The sequence below is a fragment of the Aotus nancymaae genome, unplaced genomic scaffold (assembly GCF_030222135.1).
Source record: "Aotus nancymaae isolate 86718 unplaced genomic scaffold, 86718_ANA_hifiasm-v0.15.2.pri h1tg000012l, whole genome shotgun sequence".
Taxonomy (NCBI): Eukaryota; Metazoa; Chordata; class Mammalia; order Primates; family Aotidae; genus Aotus; species Aotus nancymaae.
This window is the reverse complement of record NW_026988423.1, coordinates 6610115-6632600: the sequence shown is the minus strand read 5'-3', so window position 1 is coordinate 6632600 and position 22486 is coordinate 6610115. Positions and strand designations below refer to the sequence as shown.

The window sequence follows — 22486 nt, the reverse complement described above, 5'->3', positions numbered from 1 at the left end:
ATTCTAAAAATTATATGTAATCAAAAAGAGCATGAACAGCCAAAGCAATCCTAGGTAAAAGAACAAACCTGGAGGCATCACATTACCAGACTTCAAATTATACTACAAGGCTATAGTTACCAAAACAGCATGGTACTGGTATAAAAGTAGGCACATAGACCAATGGAATAGAATAGAGAACCCAGAAATAAAGTGAAATACATACAGCCAACTGTTCTTTGACAGAGCATACAGAAACATAAATCGGGTGAAGGGTATCCATTAATAAATGGTGCTGGGAAAACTAGCCAGCCACATGTAGAATAAAACTGATCGCTGTCTCTTATATTATACAAAAATCAACTCAAGAAGGATCAAAGACTTAAATCTAAGGCTGGAAACTGTAAAAATTCAGAAGATAACTTTGGACTTTGGCTTAGGCAAAGAATTCATGTTTAAAACCCCCAAAGCAAAATGCAACAAAACCAAAAATAAATACAGAAGAACTAATTAAATTGAAAATCTTCTGCACAGCAAAAGAAATAATTATCAGAGTAAACAGACAGCGAAGTTCTTGTGCTGTGTTTCAGCTCCATCGAGTTGTTTATGTTCTTCTCTAAGCTGGTTATTCTAGTTAGCCTTTCGTCTAACCTTTTTCAAGGTTCTCAGTTTCTTTGCATTGGGTTAGCACATGTTCCTTTAGCTCAGAGAAGGCTGCTGCCATTTTTCAGAGATGCCTTGCCCAGCAAGGAGGGACTCTAGTCACAGTCTGCCTGCAGAGATGTTGCTGAGCTGCCGCAGGCTCCCCCCAGCTGCAGTGTAAACCTCTTTGTGCTTTTGTTTACACAGGTAAGGTTAGAGCTGCCTCGGTAATGGTGGACACCCTTCCTCCCACTGAGCTGGACTGTCCTGGGTCGAGCTCAAACTGCTGTACTGGCTGTGAAATCCCTAGCCGGTGGGATTCAGCTTGCTAGTCTCTGTGGGAGTGGGACCCCCCAAGCCAGATCACCTGGCTCCCCACCTTCAGCCCCCTTTCTCCCTTAGGTGTATGTGCAGCTCTGTCTTGTAGCTGCTCCAAGCACCAGCCAAAATGGCTGCTCAGATGTGGGCTGGAAACCCACGGCACCAGCTAAATTGGCCACACAGATTTGCATTGGAAATCTGCAGCACCTGTCGGCAGGCGGGCATCTCCTAGTCTGTGGGCTGTAAAGACCATGGGGGAAGCACAGCATCCCAACCAGAGCTCCTGAGTGGCCGAAAAAGTCCCCATTGGCCTCCGTTGGGTAGGAGGGAGGGCTCTGTGGCCTGTTGCACTTCCTGGGTGAGGCAGCACCCCACCTTGCCTCAGTTTACCCTCCATGGGCTACACCCACTGTCCAACCAGTCCCATTAAGGTGAACCTGGTACCTTGATTGGAAACCTGGAGATCACTCACCTTCTGTGTCGCTCTCGCTGGGAACTGCGCTCCGGAGCTGTTCCTATTTGGCCATCTTGGTGAAAGTCAAGGAGCTCTTTCAACACTTAGCTATTTACAACTCTGTGTTAACCTGAACTTTGTGCTTGTACTGAGCCTAAAGATCAGCCAAAGGTGAAAACTCTGGGTCTTCTCTTGTCTTTTCTGACATGCATCCTGCCCTGGGCATACACGTGGCATTCTAAATTTCCCAGTATAGGTAGGCACTCTTCAATTCCCTACTTTACCGAAGAAACTCTCCCTCTGGCTTTTCGTCACAGGATGTTGTCTCAACTGTATTTTTTTGCGCTAGGCAGCAGTTGTTCATTTGCCTTATGATGCTTTCAAGGAATGCCCTTTGCATAGCCACTTCTTTACCCTGAGAGAGTGACATCTATTGATTTGACTTTTTAATAATCACCATTCCTGCAGGAGTAAGGTATCTCATTATGGTTTTTATCTGCATTTCCTTGATAATTAGTGATGTTGAGTATTTTTTCCATATGATTCTTGGCCATTTGTATACCTTTTGAGAAATGTCTATTTTTGTAACTTGCCCACTTTCGATGTGATTGTTTTTTTCTTGTTGATTTGAGGTCCTTGTAAATTCTGGATACTAGTTGATATGGTTTGGCTGTGTCCCCAACCAGATTCATCTTGAATTGTAGCTCCTATAATTCCCACATGCCATGGGAGGGATTGGTGAGAGGTAATTGAGTCATGGGGGTAGGTCTTTCCCATGCTGTTCTTGTTATAGTGAATAAGTCTCACAAGATTTGATGGTTTTATAAAGGAGAGTTTCCCTTCACATGTTCTTTTCTATTGCCTGCTGCCATCCATGTAAGATGTGACTTTGCTCCTCCTTGCCTTCCATAATGACCGCGAGGTCTCCCCAGCCATGTGGAACTGTGAGTCCATTAAACCTCGATCCTTTATAAATTACCCAGGCTCCAATATGTCTTTATTAGCAGCATGAAAACAGACTACTACATTAAATTGGTACCAGTAGAGTGGGGCGCTGCTGAATAGATATCTGAAAATGTGGAAGCAACTTTGGAAATAGGTAACAGGCAGAGGTTGAAACAGTTTGAAGGCCTCAGAAGATGACAGAAAAATGTGGGAAAGTTTGTAACTTCCTAGAGACTTGTTGACTGGCTTTGACCAAAATGCTGATAATAATACATACAATGAAATTCAGTCAGGCTGAGGTGGTCTCAGATCGAGATGAGGAGCTTGTTAGGAACTGGAGCAAAGGTGACTCTTGCTATGTTTTAGCAAAGAGACTGGTGGTATTTTGCCCCTGCCCTAGAGATTTGTGAAACTTTGAACTTGAGGAAGATGATTTACATTATCTGGCAGAAGAAATTTCTTAGCAACAAAGCATTCAAGAGGTGACTTGGGTGATGTTAAAGACATTTAGTTTTAAAAGAGAAACAGAGCATAAAAGTTCATAAAATTTGCAGCCTGACAATGTAATAGAAAAAAAATCCCATCTCCTGAGGAGAAATTCAAGCCTTCGGCAGAAATTTGCATAACTAATGTGGAGCTGAATGTTAAACCCCAAGACAATGGGGAAAATGTCTCCAGGGCATGTTAGAGACCTTTGTGGCAGCCCCTCCTATCACAGGCCTGGAGGTCTATGAGGAAAAAATGGTTTTGTGGGCCAGGCCCAGGGCCTCCTACTATGTGCAGCCTAGGGACTTGGTGTCCAACATCCCAGCCACTCTAGCCATGGCTGAAAGGGGCCAAGGTATAGCTCAGGCAATGGCTTTAGAGAGTTCAAGCCCCAAGCCTTGGCAGCTTCTGTGTGATGTTGAGTCTACAGGTGCACAGAAGACAAGAATTGAGGTTTGGGAACCTCCACCTGGATTTCAGAGGATGTATGGAAACGTCTGGATGAGGAGGCAGAAGTTTGCTACAGAGGTGGGGCCCTGTTACAAACCTCTACTAGGGCAGTGCAGAAGGGAAATGTGGGATTAAAGCCCCCACACAGAGTCCCCACTGGGGTACTGCCTAGTGGAGCTGTGAGAAGGCCACTGTCCTCCAGGCCCAGAATGGTAGATCCACTGACCACTGGGAAGGGATAACATTGGGAGAAATACATAATGTAGGTGTTGGGGGGATGGAGGCAGCAAACCACCATGGCATGTGTATACCTATGTGACAATCCTGCAATATCTGCACATGTACCCCAGAGCTTAAGTATAATTAAAAAAAAAAAAAAAAGAGCTCCTGAATCCCAAGCCAATCTGCAAAGACTGGGAAAGTTTTGTTTTTTTCTTTTCTTGGCTCCAGGCATTGAAGGCGATGTCTGTCAACACTAGCCAACCACGAGCTAAAGGAACAAAGAACTCCGAGGATACACTAAAAAAATGCAGACTTTACAAAAATAGTTTAGAAAAGTAAACCACTACAATCCACAGCAAGCTGAAACAGAATAACAAACAGTAATGAGAGGGAAGACTCTGACTTTCAGAGTTACCATATTAAATATGTCCAGTTTTCAGCAAAAATTTTGAAGTATGCAAAGAAACAAGAATGTATGACCTCTTCACAGATGAAATTAACAGAAACTGTACTTTTAAGTGGCTAACATTTTTTTCTTCAACTTTTTAAGTTCTAAGCTACATGTGCAAGATGGTTACATAGGTAAAACTGTGCCATGGTGGTTTGCTGCACAGATCAACCCATCACCTAGGTATTAAGCCCAGAATCCGTTAGGTATTCTTCCTGACGCTCTCCCTCCCTCTCCCGGCTCCCTCTGAACAGGCCCCATTATGTGTAGTTCCCCACCATGTGTCCATATGTTCTCATTGTTCAGCTCCCACTTATAAGTGAGAATACGTGGTGTTTGATTTTCTGTTCCTGCTTTAATTTGCTGAGAATAACAGCTTCCAACTCCATCCATGTCCCTGCGAAGACATGATCTTGTTCCTTTCCATGGCAGTACAGTATTTCATGGTGTATAGGTACCACATTTTCTTCATCCCGTCTATCACTGATGAGCATTAAATGGCTAATTTTATGTTATGTGAATTTTGCCTCCGTTAAAAAAATATTGGATTATAAATTTCAGCCCCCACCCTCCAAAAAAAAAATGTAGCAGGGAATTTGATTTGAGTGATCTTATTTAGCAGTAGAATTAAAATTAAGCTACTTTGGTGACATAAACATATTAGGTAAAGGGTACATGGGAACTGTCCGTTATTATTTCTTTTATTTATTGATACATAATTGTACATATGTATAGGGTACAGGTGATATTTTGATACATGCATACAATTATACATATGTATAGGGTACAGGTGATATTTTGATACATGCATACAATTATACATATGTATAGGGTACAGGTGATATTTTGATACATGTATACGTGATATCCATCACCTCAAAGACATCATTTCCTTGTGTTGGGAACATTTTCAGCTATTTTGCAATGTACCATAAATTGTTAACTATAGTTACCCTACTCTGTTATCAGACTCTAGAACTTAATCCTTCTAGATAACTGTGTGTTTGTACCCATTAACCAACCTCCTCATTGAATCTATAATTATCTAAAAATAAAAAGTTTAATTAAAAAATATCAGAGTTTGTTGAAAAGCTGAGAGAAGGGTTTAAACTTTGGGATATACCCAGTAGACACCTAGGATTTAATATGTTTATTTTCTACTTATTTAGTAGATATGTAGCACTTAATAAGTATAAGACACTGTCCTTAGTGCTTTACAAAAATTAACTCAGTAAATGAATCTTTTTATTAGTCATTTCCTGGAGCAGTGTCTCTAGTAGTTGGAACACGTGGGGCACTTAGTAAGCACTAAATAGGTACTGTTTTTCCAAGTCTCTTTTACTGCCTTCATGTCCACATTTCTGCTTCTGGATTCTTTTTTTAATTTCAGTTTTCTGCTGTCTAAATATCTCTAGATTTTAAGATATTTCATGTCTTTGTTTGAGCTTTGCTGAAAGCAGAGCATAGGATTAGAAGTTGGGAAGCTGGGAGCAGGTACTTTCATTAGGAGGGGAACCCAGGAACCAGTAGTGAAAAAGCTTAGAATGAGCTAGGGAAAGAGAAGGAGCCAATATTAGGATGGGTCATTAGAGTTGCAGCTCTGGTGGTGCAGATTTGCAAGGCTCCCTGAGAAGCACACAGAATGCCTATTAGGACTGTTTGAAGGACTGGAGTTTGGGGCATTTATCTGCTAGTTCCTATCCCTGCTGATGGAGTGTGTCTCCGCCTTTAACTCCCCTATGCTCCTAGACTGTGCCCTTGCAGGACTGAGCAAGTTCCTTGGCCTTGGAAAGGCCTTAATGTAGAGAAGCAGAGACAAAAATGCACATGCTTAAGATGGGATGTTGGCATTTTGCATGTATCAGTCCACTCCTACTGTAGCTGGGATCAGAGATGGGCTGTGGGAACGAAAAGCAGGAGAGCAAAGGTATCTGCTGTAACTGATCAATTTAATTTTTAATTTAGTAAATGATTTTTAAATGATGATCAAAGGAAATACCATCAATTATATGCATAATTAGCCATTACAAATGGAGGCATTACATAGCTACACATCAGTGTTGATTTTCAGTAAAAAGACCATTGCCTCAATGGATTGTGGAAATATTTATGATAATAGACACAGTCTGTACAAACTGTCTGCTCTTAGGTCATGAAAACCTTGTGCTGTTTGCTGTCCTGCCACCCACTCCCTCATACTCAGGCTTTTCAGTTTATGGTTCACTCTTTTCAAGTGTCTGTGTTTACTGAACAGCAATTCAAACATTCCCGTAAATGGTTATTGCTTCTCTAGAAAAATGCTTTTCTTTCATCATCCTCAGTGGTGGTATTGCAGTTGCCTAAAGTTTAACAGGAAGGAGTTTGACTGGTTTATACTCTGATATCATCAGCACGCCTGCGACCCATTCGTATTTGTAATACAACATTTTCTCAGAAATCAGTCATAGGACATGGAATTATTAGAAGAAAATGCACACACATCTTTATCAGGAAGCATTAATGCAAATGTAAAGCTGTGTTTATTTTTAAAACATAAGCCATATTTCATATTTTTAATCACAGAATACTATTCTCTGAATGCAATGAGTAGAAAGCAGTAAATTCACCCACAGAAAGTTCCCTGAGGATGTCTCTCATCTTTTTTACTAATCTCCTAAATTTCAGAGGGGTAACATGATTGGAAATATGGAGGAAGAGGTAATGACACTTCATCTAGGGGAAAATGGCTCATGGATTACAGTGATGGGTGAGGGAGTTATCTTAGTTGAAGGTAGTAATCATGGGGGGTCATTTGCGGATAGGCTCTAGCAATCCTGAGAGTAAAGTATTTTGGGATATGGCATGCTCACAGGTGTTGGGGCTTTATCTTCTGAGTGGGGTAGAGGATTTAGGCATTCAGGTATGTCCTTGTTTTGGGATGCTCTGCAGATTTGGTACCTGTGGGCTGCTGACACTGGAAGAGTGACTGGAGATGGGAGATGTCTTGTTTCCAGGAGTCAGAATAGGTTTGGTTTGCAGTATTTCAGGTGGAGCAGGCCCTCTAGGGATGTTATGAGAGCAGCATGCCACTTAATATGACTCTAAGGGAATTTAGAGTATTTTCATGACTAGTTATAAGAAAACTTGGCCATAAGGATGCAGAAACATCACACTCCATCCTTAGAGGATAAAGGAAAAGAGATAACCGTTGGCAATGTCTGCTCTCTGAAACCAAGATGGCAGAATCATATTGTGCTCCTTAAATTTGAAATGTCAGTCCCAGCTTGTCTCAGGAGATGGCTGAAGCCAGTAATCACCCTGATTACCTCAAATTACAGTTGGCCCTTCCTCATCCCTCTGCTTCTCTTTGTTGTTTCTTTGCTTAAAGTAAGCAAAGTCAGGTTTGGTGATTTTACCTGTGACCTGAAATAGTCAACATTTTTCTTATATCTTAGAGACCCAGGGCCCTAATTTGCTGTGTGTGTTTAATTAAAATAACATCCCACAGTACCATCTTCTAGATTGAATTTTCTTACCCTAATCCACATATTTCACTGCTTTTATTCTCTGTAAAATTTTGCACTCAAGCTCTAAAGTGACCCATGTGTGAGAATACTATTTTCTAGGAGGGAGTAACCGGTAACAATATTGTTCGGGTGCTTAGATTTACTTTTTCCTAATTCAGCCCTGTCTCATTAAGAAGGTCATCTGTCGGGATCACTTCCTCTGGGGTCTGTCTTGCAGACCCTGACTCAGTGACGGATGAATAAAGTACACTGACACACAGATATTATGCTTTGTCAGTTTGACTGAGTGACTGGGTGACTTACAGACTCCCTGGAGATGGCTGTAAACAGTTGTGACTGCTGGCCCCTACCAGCCAGTGAGACTTGCATTTATTTAGTAGAGATTAATTGACAAAGGCTTGAATTAATACCACTAGAGGCTGAAAATTAAAGGACAGGTTTTGATGCCCAAAACAAATACCATTAGAGGGTAATCTCCCTGGTCGACCTCATCCCAAGAGGGCCATCTGACTCAAATGTTAGTTTTAAAACCACATGAGTAAACAAGCTAGCTAGGTAATCTACTCACATTCCTTTGTATTTGTACCCTAATCTCTCTGGCTCCTGCAAAGAGACTCTGGCTGCTTTCAGCCAAGAACTATAGAAAAAACCCTTAGCCTTTCCAAAAGGGTTTGAGACTATATTCTATAACTTTCTCTAATTGTTTTTCCCTTAATACTTTTGCTGCCACCCTGACTGACTTCCTACAGTCATCTAGGCTAGTTTGTTTTTCAGAGGCACTATTCATGGATGAAATTTTTCAGAAGCTGAAACATAATAGCCTGTCATTTTGGGAGATTACCTGGGGATTTGGGCTTATCTCACCCTGTAGACATGTCTTTTGGTAATGAATCTTCATTGTAAGAGCCAAAAGGCAGGAGTATTTCCATAAAGCATTTTAGTACACTGTGAACAATTACATTCTTCTTTTGAAGAACTTACTGTGCTTTTTAGTTCACTTTTAACTAAGATGAAGAAAATGTGCAATACATGGTAATTTATCATAGACTGGATCACCAAAATATACTTCTATATATTTCTCCACCCTGACATACCATATATATATATATATATGTACACACACACACGCATACTTTTTATTATACTTTTAAGTTGTGGGATACATGTGCAGAACATGCAGGTTTGTTACATAGGTATACATATATCATGGTGGTTTGCTGCACCTATCAACCCATCATTTACATTAGGTATTTCTCTTAATGCTATCTCTCCCCTAGCCCCCTACTCTCTGACAGGCCCCAATGTGTGATGTTTGCCTCCCTATGCCCATGTGTTTTCATTGTTCAACAACCACTTATGAGTGAGAACATGTGGTGTTTGGTTTTCTGTTCCCGTGTTAGTTTGCTGAGAATGATGGTTTCCAGCTTCATCCATGTCCCTGCAAAGGACATGAACTCATCTTTTTTTTATAGCTGCACAGGTCCATGGTATATATGTTACATTTTCTTTATCCAATCTATCTTTGATGGGCATTTGGGTTGGTTCCAAGTCTTTGCTATTATGAACAGTGCTGCCATAAACATATGTGTGTGCATGTGTCTTTGTAATAGTATGACTTCCATTCCTTTGGGTATGCAGCCAGTGATGGGATTGCTGGGTCAAATGGTATTTCTGGTTCTAGATCCTTGAGGAATTGCCACACCGTCTTCCACAGTGGCTGAACTAATTTACATTCCCACCAACACTGTGAAAGCATTCCTATTTCTTTACATCTTCTCTGTCATTTGTTGTTTCCTGACTTTTTAATGATCATCATTCTAACTGGCATGAGATAGTATCTCATTGTGGTTTTGATTTGCATTTGTCTAATGATCAGTGATGGTGAGCTTTTGTTCATATGTTTGTTGGCTGCATAAATAGATTCTTTTGAAAAGTGTCTGTTCATATCCTTTGTCCAGTTTTTGAAGGCATTGTTTCTTTTCTTGTAAATTTATTTAAGTTCTTTGTAGATTTTGGATTTTAGTCCTTTCTTAGATGGATAGATTGCAAAAATTTTCTCCCATTGTATAGGTTGCCTGTTCACTCTAATGATAGTTTCTTTTGCTGTGCAGAAGCTCTTTAGTTTAATTAGATCCCATTTGTCAATTTTGGCTTTTGCTGCCATTGCTTTTGGTGTTTTAGTCATGAAGTCTTTGCCTGTGCCTGTGTCCTGAATGGTATTGCCTAGGTTTTCTTATAGAGTCTTTATGGATTTAGGTCTTACATTTAAGTCTTTAATCCATCTTGAGTGAATTTTTGTATAAGGTGTCAGGAAGGTGTCCAGTTTCGGTTTTCTGCGTATGGCTAGCCAGTTTTCCCAACACCATTTATTAAATAGGGAATCCTTTCCCCATTCCCCATTTCCTTGAACAGTGGTTTGTAGTACTCCTTGTAGAGGTCCTTCACATCCTTTGTAGGTTGTATTCCTGGGTATTTAATTCTCTTTGTAGTGATTGTGAATGGGAATTCATTCATGATTTGGCTCTCTTTAAGCCTATTATTGGTGTATAGGAATGCTTGTGATTTTTGCACATTGATTTTTGTATCCTGAGACTTTCCTGAAGTTGCTTTTCTGCTTAAGGAGATTTTGGGCTGGGATGATGGGGTTTTGAAATGTACAGTGATGTCATCTGCAGAGATAATTTGACTTTATGTCTTCCTATTTGAATCCTCTTTCTTTCTCTTGCCTGATTGCTGTGGCCAGAACGTCCAATACTATGTTGAATAGGAGTGGTGAGAGAGGGCTTTCTTGTTTCGTGCCGGTTTTCAAGGGAATGCTTCCACCTTTTGCCCATTCAGTATTATACTGGCTGTGGGTCTGTCATAAATAGTTCTTCATAAATAGCTATTTTTATTTTGAGATACATTCCGTTAGTACCTAGTTTATTGAGAATTTTTAGCATAAAGGGCTGTTGAATTTTTTTGAAGGCCTTTTCTGCATCTGTTGAGATAATTGTGGTTTTTGTCATTGGTTCTGATTATGTGATGGATTACGTTGACTGATTTGTGTATGTTGAAGCAGCCTTGCATCTCAGGGATGAAACTGACTTGATCATGGTGGATAACCTTTTTGATGTGCTGCTGGATTCAGTTTGCCAGGATTTTTTTTTAGAATTTTTGCATCAATGTTCATCAGGGATATTGATCTGAAATTTTCCTTTTTTTGTTGTGTCTGTGCCATGTTTTGGTATCAGGATGATTCTAGCCTCATAAAATGAGTTAGGGAGGATTCCCCCTTCTTCTACTGTTAGGAATGGTAGTAGCTCCTCCTTGTACTTCTGATAGAATTCAGCTGTGAATCCATCTGGTCCTGGGCTTGTTTTGGTTGGTAGGCTATTAATTACTGCCTCAATTTCAGAATTTGTTATTGGTCTACTCAGAGATTTGACTTATTCCTGGTTCAGTCTTGGGAGGGTCCAGGAATTTATTCATTTCTTCTAGATGTTCTGGTTTATGTGTGTAGAAGCGTTTATAGTATTCTCTGATGGTGTTTTGTATTTCTGTGGGATCTGTGATGACATCCTCTTTATCATTTTTTTTTATTGTATCTAATTGATTCTTTTCTTTGTTTGGCAAGCAGTCTACCTCTTTTGTTGATCTTTTCATAAAACCAGCTCCTGGATTCATTGATTTTTTTGAAGGGTTTTTTTGTGTCTCTGTCTCCTTCAGTTCTGCTCTGATCTTAGTTATTTCTTGTCTTCTGCTAGCTTTTGAATTTGTTTGCTCTTCCTTCTCTAGTTCTTTTAATTGTGATGTTAGGCTGTCAATTTTAGATCTTTCCCACTTTTTCCTCTGGGCATTTAGTGCTACAAATTTTCCTTCAAACATTGCTTTAACTGTGTCTCAGAGATTCTGGTATGTTGTGTCTTTGTTCTCATTGGTTTCAAAGAAGTTATTTGTTTCTGCCTTAATTTTGTTATTTACCCAGCAGTCATCCAGGAGCAGGTTGTTCAGTTTTCATGTAGCCATGTGGTTTTGACAAACCATATTTTTTTACACATATTATATAATAATTATGGCAGCAATAGTAGTTAATACTTACTGTGCACTTACTCCTTTTTAGGTGCTGTGTTGAATACCTCCATATGGTGCTTCATATATTATCAAAATACTCCCATGAATTAGATGGTGATTATTCCCATCTTTAAGATTTGCTTTCTTTCCCATTGTCACTCAACTAGTAAGACGTTAGAATTTGAACTCATTTTTGACTCTAAAGCCTGTTTTTACATAGTAATTGGAAAGGCATACATTATAGTATGGTGATTAATTCGGTTACCATGAGGAAACACGTACTGCAAGTCTGCCATATGTTTTCACTGTGCTGGAAGCTAGTGAGCTGAGAAGGAAAACAGGGAGTGTGTTAGATTGCCAGGACTGCCATAACAAAGTACAACAGACTGGGTGGCTTAAACAACAGAAAGTTATTTTCTAATGGTCCTGGAGGCTAGAAATCTAAGATTAAGGTACTGGCAGGATTGGTTTCTTCTGAGGGTTGTGAGGGAAGGATCTGTTCTAGGCCTCTCTCCTTGGTTTGCAGATGGCTGTCTTCTGCCTTGTCTTCACATCATCTTCCCTCTGTACACATCTGTGTCTGAATTTCCTCTTCTTATGAGGACATTAGTCTTCTGGGTTTAGGGTCCACCCTCAAAATCTCATTTTACCTTAATTACTTTGGTAAAAATCTGTCTCCAAATAGTCTCATTCTGAGATTTGGGGGTTGGGACTTCAATGTGAATTTTTGGGAGTATAACAGATTTCTTACCTTAGAGATTTACCAGCCTATCGAGATATCTTGATATAAAAGAAAGTTGGATGGAATAATATTTGAATAGAAATAATGAAGTTGTGTCATGTCTGTAAAGAAATGAGTGATTAATTTTCACTGGAAGTAATAGGAAAGACTTCAATGAGGCAAGTGGCATTAAAGCTGAGCTCTGATTAATATGTAAAAATGTAAAAGTGAGAGACTGGACAGGAGAAGACAGGATTTGTGTGACCTCTGGTGTACAGAGTGCTCTAGTGTGGCAGAAACAAAGGGATGAGGTGAGAGATGATGTGACGTGCTGGTAAAATGGCTCAGGAGAAAAAAGGGGCCTGATTTGTGTCATTTGCCATGGTCTCTGCTCATGGCTAATGGGTGATCTTGGGAGAGTTAACTCCCCATCACATGCTTATATGTGAAGCGTGCTTCTGTTCTTGCCCTGAATCTAAGAAGCCCTGGGCAGAAAGTAAAGGCACAGAGTACTAGGGGCAAGAAGCTGTGAGTGCAGAGTGAGTCAAACCCACGTGGAAGGTACACTCCAGCTACGCATGGGGTGAGAGCTGAGGCACTAAACCAATGTTAGGTATCTGACATACCAGGTGACAGGAGACCATTTTAGACAGCAGAACATGTAATAGCCTGTGATGGGAGAAAGCATGATATGTTTGGAAAAGAGGCCAATGCTAATAAAGCCCTGAATACTGAGAAAAAGTGGTCAAATACACCTAAGGTGTGGGGAAAGGACAAGCCATATCCTTATGTGCTTTTTGGTTGTTCTAATCTTTTTTGGTGTTCATTCTACAACCCAAAGGGCAACCACTGAATTGTTTCAAGTGTGTTATGAACTGTATGAATTCATGCACACACATGCATGCCTTAGAACTTGGTGTTATAGGAACAAATTTGCATTTGGAAAAACCACTCTGACTGCAGTGTGAGGAAGTGGTTGAAAGGAAGTCAGATTGCCTGCCATAAGACTAACTGAGGATTGTTGCTATGGAATAGGGAGGAGGTAGTAGACATGGGTTAGAGAAGTATTTAGGCCATGACTCAGTACAATAACTCAATGGTCTGTGGGATCTAAGTACCATCCTCAGTAAAAGGCAGCAGATTCCTGAGAGTAAAGGCTGTTCACAGATCTGGAGAAGGGAAAGTAAAAGGAGAGACTATCATATATTGTTGAGTCAGAAAGCAAATGTGTGTTCAGCAAATAAGAAAAGTACATCAAAATGAATAAGGAGCCAGTTTGGAGGAGCTCTCATTGGCTAAATGTGAGATAATCTGAGCATCAAAGCCATAATAATGGTAATGGATTAAAATATGTATAAGACATAAATAGAATTTGTGATTACACGGTTATATAAAGGTCTGTATGTGGAGGGGGAACTCTTCTTTACAGAGGATGTCAGCTAATAAATGGAGAATGTGTGATATAATTAGAAAATCATTATTTTGTGACACACATGTAATAATTCAAGGAAGATTTATCAATGAACACTAAATTCATTGGGTTAAAAGAATCTCAAAACATCACTGTACAGGATATTTAATTACAAAGAGGAAACTACCTTTATTGGAGTGATTTGATGACACTACCTTAACTGAGTGATGAAATTTAGCATCGTTAATATTGGAATGAACTGACATTATGTACTTCTGGTGACAGTACATCTTCTGAGACATACAAAATTACCTAAGTAGTATTTTTGCCTAACACACATAACCTGCATCTAAATGGGAGAATTTGTCTGCTATCAGGGAAATCAAGATTGAGATGTAAGACAAATTACCTGGACTTTTCAAAAATGCCACTGTCACAAAGAACAAGAAAGAAAGTGTGTGTGTGTGTGTGTGTGTGTGTATGTATGTGTGTGCTACTTTTCCATCTAAGGCTAAGAGGATGTGGATAACAAATGAAATGCATAAACCATTGATTGAATCCTGGAGGGGGAAAAATAATTATAAAGGGCCTTTATCTAGATGAAGATTATACAGGTGCTCATTGTATTGTATTTCAAAAAAAAAAACTTTTCCATCTAAAATACATAATATGTTATACATGCCATACATGCATATATTCATATATTATAGAATACTTATAGTTAATCCATATTCAGAAATAAATGTATTGTCAAAATTGTCCTAATTTGCAGATATGCTTCATTGTAAGATACAGTTTTTCTCAAAATTCTTTTCCTATGATCTCCTTTTAAAAATTTTGTTTCTCTCACTGTTCAGTTCTTTACACTTCTAAATTTTCATTACATGTTGAACACAGGTGTTTGCTTTGACTGATATCAAGCACTATGCCAGATGCTGAAGACCCAAAGATAAATTTAAAAAAAAGGTTTTCTGTCCCAGAAGAACTGATAGGCTACCAGAGAACAGGAAAAAGATAAATTACAATTCAGTGTCTTAAGAACCTTCACACAACTGGATTTGTTTAAGCTTATTCATTTTTGTGTGCTCCGGTTTAAAATGATGCCTAGATGTAAGCAGCTAATGTGGGTTTTCTTAGCCTCCTCTTAAAAATACCCATCATGTCACCACAAAGGAGGAAAACTGGCAGTATCACTTAAAAGTAAGACTTAGGGGAACTATGGATGAGAAGTCAAAGTCAGTGATTCTGTTTCTGACCCCATGAGAAGGGAGAGCTTCTCTTCAGCTGTGGGTTGGATGATTAATCAAGATAGTGAATGTGAAAGCAACTAGTAAACTACAAGATAAAGAGGTATAAAGACCTGGAGGTGGTCTTTCCTGTCTAAAGATGGAAAGAGTACTACTACTACCATTTCTTGGGAAGAGCTTGAAGAAGTAAAAGAAGTGTTTAGTATACTAGATATTGACAATAGTGGATATGTCAGTGACAATGAACTTCAAGACCTGTTTAAGGAAGCAAGCCTTCCTATGTCTGGCTACAAGGTATATGAGATTGTGGAGAAAATTCTAGCATTTGTTGACAACAACCAAGATGGCCAAATCAGTTTGAAGAGTTTTGTCACTGATGCAAGAATTAAAACTGCAAAGATATCAGCAAAACATCCTCCAAAATAATTAACATGAAGGAAATAATTACCAGTGTGGGAGGAACTTTATTTCTATGAGGGCACACAGCATTCTTATTCAGGGGAAGAAAAGGGGCTTTTGTTAACTGGATAAACAAAGCCCTGGAGAATGACTTTGACTGTAGTCTTATATGTAAAGCATCTTATACCCATGAACCTCAATGATGGCAGTATCTTCAAGTTACTTGCAGATCTCATCGTTCTTTGCAAAATGATCAATTTATCTGAACCAGATATAATTGACGAAAGAGCCATTAATAAGAAACAGCTCACCACATTCACTGTTTCTGAAAATTAAAACCTAGTTGATATGATCTGGCTCTGTGTCCCTACCCAAATTTCATCATGAATTATAGTTCCCATAATCCCCAAGTGTCATGGGAGAGACGCAGTGGGAGCTAATTTAGTCATGAGGGCAGTTACCCTCATGTTATTCTCATAATACTGAGTGAGTTCTCGTGGGATCTGATTGTTTTATAAGGGGCTTTTCCCCCTTTTGCTCTGCAATTTTCCTTCCTGCCATCATGTGAAGAAGGCTGTGTTTGCTTCTCCCTCCAACATGATTGTAAGTTTCCTGAGGCTTCCCCGGCCCTGTGGAATGGTGAGTCAATTAAAACTCTTTCCTTTTAAAATTACCCAGTCTTGGGCAGTTCCTTATAGCCACGTGAGAATGGACTAATACAATAAATTGGTACTGGGTAGTGGCATGCTGCTGTAAAGATACCTGAAAATATGGAAGCATTTTTGTTTTTTGGAACTGGATAACAGGTAGAGGTTGGAACAGTTTGGAGGGCTCAGAAAACGGGAAGGTGAGGGAAACTTTGGAACTTCCTAGAGACTTGTTAAATGGCTGTGACCAAAATGCTGATAATGATATGGGCAATGAAGTTTAGGCTGAGGTGGTCTCAGATGGTGATAAGGAACTTGTTGGGAACAGGAATAACGGCGACTCTTGCTATGTTTTAGCAAAAAGTCTGGCTTGCCTTTTTTTTTTTTTTTTTTTTTTTTTTTCCTTTCTTTGCCCAAAGCTCCCAAAGACCTGTGGAACTTTGAACTTGAGAGACAGAATTTCGGGCATCTGGCAGAAGAAATTTCTTTCTCTTTCTTTCTTTCTTTTTTTAGGGCCTCATCCCTTTTATCTCCAGTTATGAAATGTGTTCATCTTATCAGTTATTTGCCCTTAGCAAAGAGAAGTGAATACAGAGGTACTGCAGAGGCCATGGTAACAGCAAGTTCACGAGCCCTTGAGAGAAAATGAGCAGAATGTCACTGTCCCTTACATCTTGTATTAGTCTGTGTCGGCTGCTATAACAAAATACTATAGACTGGGTGGTGACTTCAACAACAGAAATCACAGCTCTGAAGCCTGGAAAGTCCAATATCAAGGTCCAGCAGGGCTCAGTTCCTGGTGAGAGCCCTCTTCCTGGCATGTAGATAGCTGCTTTTTTACTGTGTCCTGATGTGGCAGAAAAAGAGAGAAGAACCTCTCTTCTCTTTTTTTTTTTCTTTTTTATTGCATTTTAGGTCTTTATTTATTTATTTTACTTTAGGTGCATAGTATATCTGGCATTTCTCCCCATGTTATCCCTCCCCACCCCCCACTGTCCCTCCCTTTTCACTTCTAACTGCTCCCAGTGTGTGATGCTCCTCTTCCAGAGTCCACATGTTCTCATTGTTCAACACCCACCTATGAGTGAGAACATGCGGTTTTGGTTTTCTGTTCTTGTGTCAGTTTGCTGAGAATGATGGTTTCCAGATTCATCCAAGTCCCTACAAAGGACATGAACTCATCATTTTTTATGGCTGCGTAGTATTCCATGGTGTATATGTACCGCATTTTCTTTGTCTAGTCTATCATTGATGGGCATTTGGGTTGGTTTCAGGTCTTTGCTACTGTATACAGGGCTGCAATGAACATACATGTTCATATGTCTTTATAGTAGAACAATTTATAGTTCTTTGGGTATATACCCAGTAATGGGATTGCTGGGTCAAATGGAATTTCTATTTATAGGTCCTTGAGGAATCGCCACACTGTCTTCCACAACGGTTGAACTAATTTACACTCCCACCAACTGTATAAGAGTGTTCCTATTTCTCCGCATCCTCTCCAGCATCTGTTGTCTCCAGATTTGTTAATGATCACCATTCTAACTGGCGTGAGATGGTATCTCAATGTGGTTTTGATTTGCATTTCTCTAATGACCAGTGATAAAGAGCATTTTTTCATATGTTTGTTGGCCTCATAGATGTCTTCTTTTGTAAAGTGTCTGTTCATATCCTTTGCCTACTTTTGAATGGGGTTGTTTTTTTCTTGTAAATCTGTTTTAGTTCTTTGTAGATTCTGGATATTAGCTCTTTGTCAGATGGGTAGATTGCAAAAATTTTTTCCCATTCTGTTGGTTGCTGGTTCACTCTAATGATGGTTTCTTTTGCTGTACAGAAGCTCTGAATTTTAGTTAGATCCCATTTGTCTATCTTGGCTTTTGTTGCCATTGCTTTTGGTGTTTTAGTCATGAAGTCCTTGCCTATGCCTATGTCCTGGATGGTTTTGCCTACATTTTCTTCTAGTGTTTTTATGGTGTTAGGTTTTATGTTTAAATCTTTAATCCATCTGGAGTTAATTTTAGTGTAAGGTGACAGGAAGGGGTCCAGTTTCTGCTTTCTGCACATTGCTAGCCAGTTTTCCCAACACCATTTATTAAACATGGAGTCCTTTCCCCATTGCTTGTTTTTGTCAGGTTTATCAAAGATCAGATGGTTGTAGATGTGTGATGTTGCTTCTGGGGCCTCTGTTCTGTTCCATTGGTCTGTGTCTCTGTTTTGGTACCAGTACCATGCTGTTTTGATTACTGTAGCCTTGTAGTATAGTTTGAAGTCTGGCAGTGTGATGCCTCCTGCTTTGTTCTTTTTGCTTAGGATTGTCTTCGCTATGTGGGCTCTCTTGTGAGTCCATATGAAGTTTAAAGTGTTTTTTTCCAGTTTTGTGAAGAAGGTCATCGGTAGCTTGATGGAGATAGCATTGAATCTATACATTACTTTGGGCAGTATGGCCATTTTCACTATATTAATTGTTTTTAGTCATGAGCATGGAATGTTTTTCCCTCTGTGTCCTCTCTTATTTCATTGAGCAGTGGTTTGTAATTCTCCTTGAAGAGGTCCTTTACATCCTTTGTTTGTTGTATTCTGAGGTATTTTATTCTCTTTGTAGCAGTTATGAATGGAAGTTTGCTCTTGATTTGGCTCTCTGTTTTGTCTGTTATAGGTATATACGAATACTTGTGATTTCTGCACATTGATTTTGTATCCTGATACTTTGCTGAAGTTGCTTATCGGTTTGAGAAGATTTTGGGCTGAGACATTGGTGTCTTCTACATATACAATCATGTCGTCTGCAAATAGAGACAGTTTGACTTCCTCTGTTCCTAACTGAATACTCTTTATTTCTTTTTGTTGCCTGATTGCTCTGGCTAGAACTTCTAATACTATATTGAATAGAGTGGTGAGAGAGGGCATCCTTGTCTAGTGCCTGATTTCAAAGGGAATTCTTCCAGCTTTTGCCTGTTCAGTATGATATTGGCTGTAGGTTTGTCATAAATAGCTTTTATTATTTTATGATACATTCCGGCAGAAGAAATTTCTAAGCAGCAAAGCATCTAAGAAGTGAATTGGGTGCTGTTAAAAGCATTCAGTTTTATGTATTCACAAAGATATGGTTTGGAATTGGAACTTATGTTTAAAAGGGAAGCAAATTTAGACAATTTGCACTGACAATGTGACAGAAGAGAAAAACCCATTTTCTGAGGAGAAATTCAACAGGCTGCAGAAATTTTTATAAGTAATGAGGAGCCAAATGTTAATCACCAAGACAATGAGGAAAACATCACCAGAGCATGTCAGATGCCCTCCCAGCAACCCTTCCCATCACAGGCCCAGAGCCTTAGAAAGAAAAAATGGTTTCATGGGTTGGGCCTAGATCCTTGCTGCTTTGTGCCGTCTCAAGAATTGGTATCCTGTATCCCAGCCATGGCTAAAAGGAGTCATGGTATAGCTCAGGCTGTGACTTCAAAGGGTGTAAACCCCAAGCTTTGGTGGCTTACACATGGTGTTAGTCCTGAGGGTGCATAGAAGTCAAGAATTGAGGTTTGGGAACCTCTACTTAGATTTCAGAGGATGTGGGGAAATGTCTGGAGGTGCAGGTAGAAGTTTGCTACAGGGACGGAGCCTTCATGGAGAACCTCTGCTAGGGCAGTGAGAAAGGGAAATGTGGGGTTGGAGCCCTTACACAGAGTCCCCACTGGGGCACTGCCTAGTAGAGCTGTGAGAAGAGGACCACTGTCTTCCGGACCTCAGAATGGTAGATCCACAAGCAGCTTGCACTGTGAGCCTGGAAAAGCCACAGACACTCAATGCCAGCCTGTGAAAGCAGCCAGAAGGGGGACTGTATCCTGCAACAGTACAGGGGTGGAACTGCTCAAGGCTGTGAGAACGTATCTCTTGCATCAGCATGCCTGGATATAAGACATGGAGTCAAAGGAGATGATTTTGGAGCTTTAACATTTGATTGCCCTGCTGGATTTTGAACTTGTATGTGGTCTATAGCCCTTTCGTTTTGGTCAATTTCTCCCATTTGAAACAGGTGTAAAATGTCTGTACCCTCATTGTATTAAGGAAGTAACTAAGTTGCTTTTGATTTTACCTGCTCATGAGTGGAAGAGGTTTATCTTGTCTCAGATGAGATTTTTGACTTGGACTTTTGAGTCAATGCTAGAATGAGTTAAGGCTTTGGGGGACTGTTGTAAGGGTATGACTGTGTTTGGAATTGTGAGGACAATTTGGGAGGGGCCGGGGCAGAATAATATAATTTGGCCCTGTGTCCCCACCCAGTCTCACCTTGAATTGTAGTTTGCATCATCTCCCCATGTTGTGGGTGACATCTGGTGGGAGGTCATTTAACCATGGTGGCAGTTACCCTCATGCTGTTCTCATGATGGTGGGTTAGTTCTCCTGAGATCTGATGGTTTTATAAGGGGCTTTTTCCCCTTTTGCTTGGCACTTCTCCTTCCTGCTGCCATGTGAAGAAGGACGTGTTTTGCTTCCCCTTCTGCCATGACTGTAAGTTTCCTGAGACCTACCCAGCCCTGTGGAATTGTGAGTCAATTAAATCTCTTTCCTTTATAAATTATCCAGTCTTGCACAGTTCTTTATAGCAGCATGAGAATGGACTGATACACTAGAGCCGATTTCTGTCTTGACCATTTGTTGTACAGTGGTCAACATCTTTGCATAGAACCTCAAAGAAGGAAAACCTCACTTGGTCTTGGAACTTCTCTGGCAGATCATCAAGGTTGGTCTCTTTGATGATACTGAGATTTCTAGGAATGAAGCTCTGATTGCATTGCTAAATGAAGGTCAGGAACTAGAGGTGCTGATGAAGCTTCCTCCTAAGGAATAACTGCTTTAATGGGTGAACTACCATCTGGCTGATGTGGGATGGTGTGCCATCACCAACTTCAGCCAAGGTAATAAGGATTCAGGAGCCTATTTTCACCTGCTTAAACAAATTACCCCTAAAGGTGACTGGGAATATGGACTTTCCACTCCATCTTCAGCATTTCATGAGAAAAATGATCTCTAGTGTGCTGGACTTAGGCTTCAAGTAGATAAACTTGGCTACAAATAGTTTGTTACTCCTGCAGATATGGTTTCAGGCAATCCTAAACTTAATTTAGCTTTCATAATTAATCTGCTTAATACATATCCATGCCTATACAAGTTGGGCAATAATGACATCATTATGAACTTATTGGAGGGAGAGGGCAAAGAAGAGAGAGGACATTTCAGAATTGGTAATTCCTTGGGAGTCAACCCATACATTAATCATTTGTACAGTTACCCTGCAGATGCTTTAGTGATCTTTCAGCTCTATGATATGATCTGAGTGCCAGTCAACTGGAGCCATGTCAACAAACCTCCTTATCCTTGCCTTGCAGGGAACATAAACACTGATAACTGTAACTATGCAGTGAACCTGGGAAGAACAAGGCCAAATTCTCCTTGCTTGGCATTGCTGGGCAGGACCTAAACAAAGGGAATTCATTTATTCTGGCATTAGTTATGGCAGCTGATGAGAAGGTACACATTCAATATGTTATCAGATCTTGGAGAGGGTGAAAGTGTACTTTTAAAAGTGCAAACAAAAATACTTCCATTTCCAACTTCAAGATGCCATTTCAGTTGCTTGTGAGATCAGTTCCCAGATATATGCATTACGTGTTGACCTTGTGGAAGTGAGACCAAAAATGGTCATGTCAGTGTTTTCCTGCTTAATGGGAAAAGGACTGAGCAGAATAAAATAATGAAACATTTAATATTTTTTTCTGCACATTAAATACATTGAATGTCCCACAGTTTAAAGAATTTTGAAATGTAGTGGGGATAAAACTAGAGATTATTTGTGTGCTCACAACTGTCTCATATTCATTAATGAATTCAATATCCTGTTCATATTCATTAGAACTTGTCAATCTTTTTGGATAACACAGTTAATTCACCAATTGATAGTGATAATAGAATATGTTCATTCTCAAGCTGATACTTTATGATTAAATTATTTTTGTCCTTTGAAAGTATTATTAAAAAATACAAATTCATTCTATTTCATGGCTCGAAAAGATGACTACAAAAACATTTTTATAGGTTCTGCTGCAAAATGTTTTCTGATTTTCTCATGTTATGTAATTTTAATCATAAATGCATTTGAACTCATAGTTTCATTTAATCCTTTCATATTCTTTCTCCAACTGTGTAAAGTTGTCTAAAAATACTTTTCTGTAAGTTTTTATATTGTCTAAAACCTTGAAGTGACATGTATTATTCATTAATATGAAACTTTTTTATGTATGAGGACTAATTCTTGAATAAACTTCAAGGTTCACTCTTAAAAAAAAAAAAAAAAGACTTAGGGAAAACCTAATGCCAGAATCTGGTTGTTAAGTCTCACTCTCTGAGGGAGATGATGCTGGACTGAGGCGGACTCACACAGGCATGGCTTCTGGAGCAGAGGCTGCTGGGGGAATGCATGAAGACACTTTTGCCCCTTCAGTTGTGTGTCCCAAGTCCTTGATTTGTTCCTGTAAGAAACATGGCATCTGCCTTCTCTAA

At 39.6% G+C, this 22486-nt stretch overlaps 1 pseudogene; it reads left to right on the top strand.

Annotated features, from left to right (window-relative positions):
• Positions 1 to 3163: 3163 nt before the first annotated feature.
• LOC105719428 (plastin-1-like) lies at positions 3164 to 21569 on the top strand (annotated as a pseudogene).
• Positions 21570 to 22486: the final 917 nt, after the last annotated feature.